At 44.0% G+C, this 10274-nt stretch overlaps 1 long non-coding RNA gene across 4 annotated transcripts in view; it reads right to left on the bottom strand.

Moving 5' to 3' along the window:
* Positions 1-4237: 4237 nt before the first annotated feature.
* Positions 4238-10274, bottom strand: part of LOC102156897 — a 78864-nt gene continuing 72827 nt past the window's right edge. For all 4 annotated transcript variants that reach the window (XR_005377693.1, XR_005377690.1, XR_005377692.1 and 1 more), the window contains one exon: positions 4238-4670. This is a non-coding gene — a long non-coding RNA (uncharacterized LOC102156897). The remainder of the gene's footprint in view (positions 4671-10274) is intronic.

Below are 10274 nucleotides of genomic sequence, written 5' to 3'. Positions count from 1 at the left end.
TTGCAAAGTGTCAGCAGGTGAAGGGTTTCCATACTGCATGAGGTAGGGGCAATTGGGAAAAAATGGAGAGGACGGAGAGGGGGAGGGTCCCAGGGCTGGGGTTGTGATCTGGGCTCTGCTACCAGTTTGCAGGGTGACCTTGGGCCACCTCTCTGGGCCTCAGATTCTACAACTGGACTTGGAGAGGTTTGAGTCAGGTGACCTCCAAGGACCCTCTTGCTTGAATATTCACCAGCTGGGTTCCTTTCCTGCAGAGAGGGGTCCTCCCCAGCCCAGGCCTCCCACACACAGTGCCTGCTAAGCCTGCTTCTCCAAGCAAAGGGCAGAGTGAGCACTACAGGTGTGAGACCCCTGCAGCTGCGCAGGGCATGCACTATGACAGACTTGCACCTGATGTCCTGCTCTGCCATCACGACCTTGAAACTCGTAATGATTTCTGAACAAGGGGCCCTGCATTCTCAGTTTGTACTGTTAATTATGTGGCCTGTGCCACCACCTGGCCTTGGCCTCCTTGCCGAGAGGAGGTGAACTGCCACAGAGGTAGGTAGCAGGCATCCTGCAGGGTGGTAACAGATAAGGTAGGAGGCCCCCCAGGCCACTGAGCACCAAGATGGGGGACCCTGGCTGGGCTCCCTGTCACCAGCACCTCCCCGCCCCTCCAGACTCTCTGATATCCCCCCTACAGTCCCAATAACTTCCCTGTTCCAGGACTGAAGACTTGGACCACTTGGATGGATTGACTCCAGTGACCCCACTCCCATAAAGCAAAAGAAAATAAAAGCAAATAACAGGAGATGACAGGTGAAGATCAAGGCCCAAAGAGTGGCTTTGATGATGGACTTGCGGGCTCCATGCACTTAGAGGGGGGCACATGTGTGGGAGCAGTAGGAAGAAAGTGAAGCCAGGGGAGATGAAGTGACTCGTTTGATAGAGACCCACAGCCACACAGAAGCCAATGGGGAAGTTCCAGGGAGGTGTCTTTCACCTTCAGAGAAAGAAGGGCTTTTTAACAATGAATGCTGTCCAATAGTGAAACCTCTTACCTTCTGAGGCGGAACTTCCCTGCACCAAGGGTGTGCAAGTCACGCATGTCACAGGACAGGACGCATGTCACAGATGCTGAAGAAAGGTTCTGAAGGAACAGTGGAACTAGGGAAGTGTCTGTTTCAAACCATGGGCCACAGTGTGATGGTGGGGCATGAAATCAATTGAAAGGACCTAACGCAGTATTTTTTTTAACAAGAAAAGGTAGGAGATGAGACAAGAGAAGACAAGAGGAAATGTCTGGGTTTATCCCATGTAGGAAGGAAAAATGCTGTTTCTTGAAGCTTTCTGTGCATGTGTGTATGTGTGTGTGTGTGTGTGTGTATTCGCACTGGATGGCGACCTAAAGTGCATTACTTACCATGGGTGCTAGTCAGAAAGATTGAAAGTCTCAAGAAGTTCTTCTCCAAGAACCCCCCAACTTTGCAGTCATGTGAGGAAAGATTCTTAGATTTTATGTATGAAATTATGAGGCTGGAAATCCAAGATTCACTTATTTATTTTTCATTCATTTACTTCACATTTATTTAATAGCTCTTATAAGCCATGCTAGGTGCTAGAGGCATGGAGATAGATCAGAATCAGTCCCTGCTCTCAAGTCAAGTGATGGAGACAGACATTTAAACAGATCATTATATATAGTGTAGTAAGTGGTTCAGTAAGCACTTGGCCAAAATGTGTGCATATTTCACCCAAACCTATGAGTGGAATGCTTTTCTCAGCACCATTCTGCAGATGAGGGAAAAAAAAAATCAAGACTCAAATGGTCACACAAAGGAGTAATCAAGGACACTCAGCAGAGCTCTAATTTGCACCCAAGACCACCTAGGGGTACAAGTCGGGGGTGTGGAAGTTCAAGGAGGAGGATCTGATTAGCAGCTGGCATTGGTTAGAGAGAGTCAGGGAGAGTGTGACAGCAGAAGGGACCCTTAACCAATCTTGAAGGAAGAGTAGAATGATGAGATGGCTAGACAAGGTGGAAGAGGCATTCCTTTCCTCAGGAGACAGCCAGGAACCATGCTGAGAATAGGAAATGGTGGGATTTTAAAGCAGGCAGACCTGGTATGAACTTTAGTTCCAGCTTTTACTAGCTGTGTGACCCTGGGCAAGTCGCCTAACCTCTCTGGGCCTCCATTTCTTCATGGGGTGGGAGACGGTTAGCATTAGATTAGAAATCCCATATGTAATTCGTCTAGCATTTAGCACAACAGTAGGAGCTTCACGCTGATTATAACCCATTGATGAGGTTTCCCTCGGTTCAAATCCCAGCTTTGACACTTACCATCTCTCTGGGTGACCTTGGGCAAGTTACTCACCTCTCTGTGCCTCATCTTTAAAATGGAAATAATAATAGTATCTACCACCTAAGGCTACGAAAATGAATCATTACATGTTAAGTGCTTTGAAGAGCATCAGGCACAAATCAGGTGCATGATAGAGATTGGCCACTGTTAATACTTCCATGTGCTACATGCTGTGATAAAAGGTTTATAATTTTATTCATTACTTAGATTAACATATAACTATTGAGTGGTCACCATGTTGCAGGTAATGTTCTAGGTGCATGAGAGTCTCATTTAGTTCAGTACATGACTGGAACCCTGAGTGTGATTTTGAGTTTGTCTTCTGGTGGGAAGTGGCAGCGGGGCAGGATTTGAGTGAGAGGCAAAATGGGTGATGAGAAATGAGGCTGGAGAGATGAGACGGGTCAGATAATTAGAAACATTTTATGTCACGTCACCCTGTAAGCAGTGGAGAACCCATGGTAATTTTTAATCTGGGGAATTTTTACTCTTAGAATTTATGATTCTCCAGGTGCAAAACTCTAAGTCTACATGCCAAAGTCTTTATGATCCCAAGATTATAGTCCTATGGTTTTGTGACCCTTAATATTTCTTACTTGCAGTGGTAGATTGATAGAAAAAATGGCCATAATAGGGACTTCTGGTTTCAACTCTGACACGTAAAGAGCTTAAAAGCCATTACTTCTGTCTTAACAATAAGAAAAAGTTGGGTGAACTGAAAAACACATGACTTTTCTTGAATTCACCAGGAAACTGAGGTCACAAGGCAAACGGCTACCCCAGAGTCTGTGGAGTCAGGTGCATCCAAAAAGATGTATCAACCCGGACTGGCTTAGCTATAGCAATGCCAAAAGTTGGTGGGAATGCTTAGGCAGTAATTCTTGATGAATTGCTGAAGACAATTTGGACACCAGCATAACATACAGAAGCCCCGGGGAGGGGGGGGGGGGCGGGTGGCAGCCCCAGTGGCCCAGAGGTTTAGAGCCACCTTCGGCCTGGGGTGTGATCCTGGAGACCTGGGATTGAGTCCCACGTCGGGCTCCCTGCATGGAGCCTGCTTCTCCCTCTGCCTGTGTCTCTGCCTCTCTGTCTGTCATGAATAAATTAAAAATCTAATTAAAAAAAAAGCCCCGGGGGCGTCCTGGTCATGGGCAGTGGAGAAGACCTCTTAGGTTTACAGATTTTTTTCCCTCAGGAACCTCAACAAGTTCCAATGGGGAGAATCTGATAGAGCTCCCCATGTGGCTCTGACAGGGAGAGGCAGAGTGGCTACGGTGAGGCCCTCCTAGAACCTTCCTCTTCAACTCTGGTGGATAGGACTTTGCCAAAGGGCACTTCAGAGTCCAGCTCTGAACGTAGCTAAGGCAAAAGGAACTCTGCATGATTCTAACCCCCTCCAGACTTCCTGTTTCATCCCCCAGCCAGGGGCTGGGGGAGTGGGAGGATATATATATATATATATATATATATATATATATATATATGACAATATACTAAATAGGCTGGGCTGTTGTAGCCAGAGGAGGGATCCAAAGCAGGGGGAGGAGAGCTCAACCTTGGAAGGAGGAACAGAAATACTTCCAAAAGGCCACATCCCTCAGATAAGAGGAACTCTACTAAAACCCTGAAACTTCATTAGAAGGTTAGAAATGCCCACCCTCCACCCAGCTCTACCATCATACCAGTAAAGCTCCAATATAATAACAGTGAATTACAGCCAAAATGGCTGTAAACCACATTTTTTTCTGAGGAAGGTACAAAGGGAAATTCCAGAGCCAAAAACGAAAAAGAACATGGATACAGAGGAACTTAGAACCTCCGGTGTCTGGAGCTACAACAAGCATTGAGTGCAACTCCTAGAAAGATTAACACCAATCCTCACACCAAAGGTCTGTCTCCCTTAGTATTTATTATCCTATACAACATGTCCAGCTTTCAACAAAAATTTACAAAGCATGCTTGTATTAGTTTCCTGAGGCTGCTATAATGAATTACCACAAGCTTAGTGGCTTAAAACAACAGAAAAGTATTTCCCTACTGTCTCGGAAGCCAGAAATCCATTGTTACTATCACTGGGCTGAAATCAAAATGTCATCAGGCCTGCCTCCCCCTCAAGGCTCTAGGGGAGAATCTCTTCCTTGTATCTTCCAGCTTCTGGCGGGAGCTGCCATTCCTTGGCTCGTGGTTGAGTCACTCTATTTGTTTTCTCCATTGTCACATCACTTTTTCCTCTTCTGTGTGATTCATGAATGGATGTGATTGCACACATCCTGGATAATCCAGGATAATCTTCCCATCTCAAAGGCAAGAAAAAAATGCAGACTGCAGAGACAAAACAGATATGAGAGGCAGACTCAGATATGACACTGATGTTGGAATGATCAGACAGGGAATTTAAAGTAACTACAACTATAATGTTAAAGATTCTAATGGGAAAATATTCTCCAGGGAACACCTGGGTGGTTCATGCAGTTAAACATCTGCCTTTGGTTCAGGTCATGATCTCCAGGTCCTGGGATCAAGCTCCACATCAGACTTCTTACTCAACAGGGAGTCTGCTTCTCTCTCTCTCCCTCTGCCCCTCCCCACCACTTGTTCTCTCTCTCTCTCGCTCTCAAATAAATAAATAAAATCTAATAAAAGAAAAATAAGAGAAGAAAAACTTTTTTCAGGGTTCCATATGTTAGGCCATAAAAAGTCTTAATAAATATTAGAATACTAAAATTATATGGAGAAAAGACGGTCTTTTAACAACCAGTGCTGTGGAACAATTAGATGTCATATGCATAAAAGAAAAAGATCTTTGGTGTAGAGCTTATACCTTACATGAAAAGTAACTAAAGGGAACTCAAATAGATCATAGACCTAAATATAAAGCATAAAACAATAAAAGTCTAGAAGAAAATAGGAGAAAGTCTGTTTGACTTTGGGTTTGGTAGTGAGTTTTTAGATATAATGCCAAAACTATAATTTATGAGAGAAAAAAAATTGCTAAGTTGGACTTTGTTAAGCTTTTGCTCTGTAAAATGCACTGTTAAGAGGATGAAAAGACAGGCCACAGAATGGGAGTAAATATTTACAAATCACATCTCTGATAAAAGATTATATCCAGAAGATGCACAAAACTTCTAAACCTCACCAAGAAGAAAACAAACAGCCCAATTTTAAAATGGGCAAAAGATATGAACAGACACCTCACCAAGATACACAGGTGGCAAATAAGCATATGAAAGGATTCGCAGGGATCCCTGGGTGGCGCAGCGGTTTGGCGCCTGCCTTTGGCCCAGGGCGCGATCCTGGAGACCCGGGATCGAATCCCACATCGGGCTCCCGGTGCATGGAGCCTGCTTCTCCCTCTGCCTGTGTCTCTGCCTCTCTCTCTCTCTGTGACTATCATAAAAAAAAAAAAAAAAAAAAAGAAAGGATTCGCAGTGTCATTTCTCTTCGGGGAAATGCAAATTAAAAGAAAATGCAAACGAAAACAACAACTACATGCCTATTAAAATGGACATATTCCACTCCCTCACCACCAAAAATTGGCAAAACCAAGTGCGGATGAAGATGCAGCAGAGCCGAAACTCTTATTCATTGCTGTTGGGAATGCAAGATGGCACAGTACTTTAGAAAACACTTTGGCAGTTTCTTATGAAGCTAATCATAGATTTATTAGAAAACCCAGCAATTTACCCAATTGATTAGAAATAGTACGCTTACACAAAAAAATCTACACAAAATGGATAGTCATGCATCCACTGCATCAAATATTTATAGCAGCCTTATATTCCTAATAAAGCCTGAAACAGCTAAGATGTCCTTTAATAGGTGGATGGATAGAATGGATAACAGTGGTACATCTATACTATAGAATAGTATTCAATGATCAAAAGAAACCAACTGTTAAGCCATACAACAGTATGGATGAATCTTAAATGCATATTGCCAAATGAAAGAAGTCAGTCTCCAAAGGTTACATACTGTTTGAGTCCATTTATATGATTAACAAAAAGACAAAACTATAGAGATCAAAGAGACCAGTAGCAGCCAGGGTTTTAAAGAGAGGGAGACAGTTGATTAGGTAAAGCACCGTGGATATTTTATTGCCATGAAACCATTCTGCATGGCACTATAGTAGTGGATACATGACTATCTATGTCAAAACTCATAGAACTTTACAGAATAAGAATCAAAGTGAATCCTAATGTAGGTGGGTCTTATAAAAGAATTTAACTATATTACAAAGGTATGACATAGTCTCACTGCATGATGTGCAGATCTAAATAACTTAGGAATAACTGGAAACAAGACTAAAGACCAAAGAACTGTCCATAAGCACTGTACTCTAGTTGCAAAGTTACTCCTCACAGGAGTATGGGTTGATAATTCTGAAACTCTTGTGCATGTGTGCTAGAATTGAACAATTACATAAATTAGGGCACCAGATGGTGGGAGCAGGCGTCTCACTGTTGAAGTGGGGGATTATAGATAAGCAAGGGGAGAAAGATAGAATGAACACTATGAATGGATGTGAGTTGGAGCCATTAGCATGAATTCATGTTTAGCTTAGTATAGATACTAATGGATAGATATAGAAATAGTCACAGTGATTTGTATATATAGGTTAGTGTGTGTGTGTGTGTGTGTGTGTGTGTATGTGCACACGGCACCCACTGAGAATGGGCCCCAGTTGTAACAGGCATACTCAGCACCCAGATCTTGATTTTTAATACCATTCTCCAACAAAAGGAAACAGGCTCCTTGGAGAAATGGCTGATTCTAGAGCTGGCGCAGAAAATAAAATAGATGAACTTGGATGCTTTTACAGTGCCAGGAAGTAAGAAAGTGCTCAAAAACAAAAATAAAAACAAGCAAAAAATGATGAGGGTAGGTCAAAAGGCCACAACACTCATCGTAATAGCCCAAACTGGAACAATGTGAGCAAAAAAACAGATAACATAGTATTAGATGATGGTACAAAGTATAATCAAATACCAATGAGTCCACATTGATCTAATAAGTGACTGAATAAACAAATAACAGAATGCCAAATAACTTATGTACTGTTCCCTTAAGGAGGCAGAGAGTAACTCTTCATCTTAAGTGTGGGCTGTGCACAGTGACTTCCTTTTACAGAGAACAAGATGGAAAGGGAAGAAAAAGAGTAACTAACATTTCAGCGGCGAAATCTGGCAACTACTATCTTAACTAGGTGATTAAGGTTAACATCCTTAATGGTAAATGATGTCGACAGCACGTTCTCTTGATGCCCTGTATTGAAAAGGACACTTCACTTCTATGGTCTTCTTCCTCAAAACCCAGAATGCCATTCAAACATGGGAAAAACACCCAACAAACCCTAATTGAGGGACCATCTACAAAAAAAAACCCTGACCAACATATCTCAAAACTGTCAAAGAATCGAATACAAGGGATGTCTGAGAAACTGTCACAACCAAGAGAAGCTGAACTAAGGGAGCTAAGATGATTAAGTATATTATGGTATTCTGGATGGGATCCTGGAACAGAAACAAGACATTGAGGAAGAACTAATGAAATCTGAATAAAGTATGGAGTTTAGCTGATAGTAATGCATCACTATTGGTTCTTTAGTTATGACAAATGTGCCATAGTAATATAAGCTATTACCAATAGGGGAAACTGGGTACAGGGGTATATAGGAACTCCCTGTATCATCTTTGCAACTTTTTTTTTGTAAATCTAACTACTGTAAAATAAAAACAGCATGTAAATAGATTTTTTTTAATGATCACAATAGTTCATGTCCTCCACATCATACCCTTTGCAATGCGACTTTGCCGCTCCTCCCCTGGAGAGCTGGTTTCTATTTCCCCCTTGAATCTGGATTAGCCCAGGACTTGCTCAGACTGAAAAAATGTGATACCAGTCTTGGAGTTTCCAGAGGCCCTGCAAGTCACAGTATGATGAGAGACATGGCCCAGGCACCCTTCTTACCCCAGCCAACAGCCAGTCAAATGTCAGACATGTGACTGAGTCCATTCTTCTAAAATGAGCTAGTCCCCAGCACACCTGCCCTCTTATTTAGATGCAAAGAGGCAAGGCAAAATGAGCCCCGCCTTACCCCATCAGCAGGGCCACCAGTGATTCATAGGAACGATGATAACAAAAGCTGGTTGTTATACAGCAATAGCTAAATGATTCATTCATACCTGAGCGTAATGGTGTGTGTACAAGGTTATTTGTTGTAACAATATGATTATAAAAGATTAGGAGCCACCTAAAGCCTCATCAGTAGGAAACTGATCAAATAATTATGAGATGCATAACAACGGAATATTATGCAGCTGTTCAAAAGAACAAGGCCACTCTTATGATGAATTGCTATGTAACAAATCCCATGATATGTTTTCTAAGTGAAGCAGCCAGATGCAGAAGAGCATATAGAGGAAGCAACTGATCCTGTAAAATATTTATATGTGTGTAGGCTTTCTGCTGGAGGATACACAAGAAACATGACAACAGCTGCCCCTAGGAAGGGGAACTTGTCAACTGGGAACAAGTGGAGGAGACACTTCCTTTTCACTCTACCATCTTTTTTTATCTTTTGAATCATGTAGATGTGTTATCTATTCAAAAATAAAAGCAGAATGAACAAAAACCTTCCTGTGCCTTTCAATTTCAGTCTATTATTTTCTAATCCCAAGATTTCCCAGATCCACAGGGCTACAAATAGCAGTGGGAGAGCCAAGCTGTATTTTCTCCCTCCCTCCTCCAGGCAGCCTCCACCCGCACCTAGAGAAGCCCAGTTCTCTTGCTCTCCTTGTTGCACACAACCTCGCCTGCCACTGGAGGGCAGCAGGAGGCTTCCTTCCCGGTAAGGAGTGGCGGAGAGCTCAGGGCCGGCCCTGAACAGCATAGCAGGCTGGTGGGCTCATACAGAAAGGGCTCTGGCTTTCCATATAGGAAGGATGGGAGGATGGGAGGATGGGAGGAAAGAAGGAAGGAAGGAAGGAAGGAAGGAAGGAAGGAAGGAAGGAAGGAAGGAAGGAAGGAAGGAAGGAAGGAAGGAAGGAAGGAAGGAAGGAAGGAAAACAATAATAGTAAATAAAATAAATGATTTCGATCCAAGAACAAACTCCTCCCAGAACCCCCTCCAGGCCCTGGATCACCCTGCCATTACCCACAGCGTCCCCAAGGGAAACCTGTGCATCTTCTGGGGTTGGGGCAGGTTTGAGGGTGTCTGTCAGAGGGCATGGGGGAAAAGGAAGGAGATGACTCAAACCTCCTGGCCCCTGGCCTCCACCAGGCTCTAGAAAACCATTGGGAAAACTCGATCTTCAGGCTGCTAAGACTAACAATCCTTATACTCAGGAGATCTGGAGGGTTGGCCATTCACATCTCCCTGCTCGACCTTGCAAAAGCCCCTTTCAACCTTGAACCCACTCACATCTGGAAGCGGTAAACTGGAAGCGGTGATTGTAAGAATGAATAAAGCAATTAATTTGGGCCATTGAACAAAGGACCTTCTAGACTGTTTTATCCCCATTTTACAGAAGCTGAAGCCTGGAGCCGCAGAGTAGCTTGTTCCTAGCTACCCAGGTGGCAAGAGGCAGAACAGGATTTGAATCCAGGTTTCCCAGGCTCCTGACGTCCCCTGCTCTTCTTACCACTTAACTCATCTTGCCTCTGAGGGCTGCGCAAGGGATTGCACAGGAGAGGTGGCTGTGAAAGTGCGCTGGAAGGGGGCTGGAGGCCGGGCTCACCAAGTTCACCCTGTTCGCTGCTGATGCGTGCCTGCGCGCATCCTTCAGGGAAGCTGCGTTCCCCTGGAGATAGGCCGCGTGACCTTCGCGCCCCCTTGGGACAGGCTCCTGTGCCCCGCGCCCCGGTGAGTAGTCTACACCAACGCGCAGCGGCGTCCTCCCCGGGGCGCCCCAGCTCCCCCCCCCC

This window comes from Canis lupus, chromosome 24 (genome assembly GCF_011100685.1).
Source record: "Canis lupus familiaris isolate Mischka breed German Shepherd chromosome 24, alternate assembly UU_Cfam_GSD_1.0, whole genome shotgun sequence".
Classification (NCBI taxonomy): Eukaryota; Metazoa; Chordata; class Mammalia; order Carnivora; family Canidae; genus Canis; species Canis lupus.
Note: the sequence above shows the minus strand (reverse complement) of the source record. Positions and strands in the feature narration are given on the sequence as shown.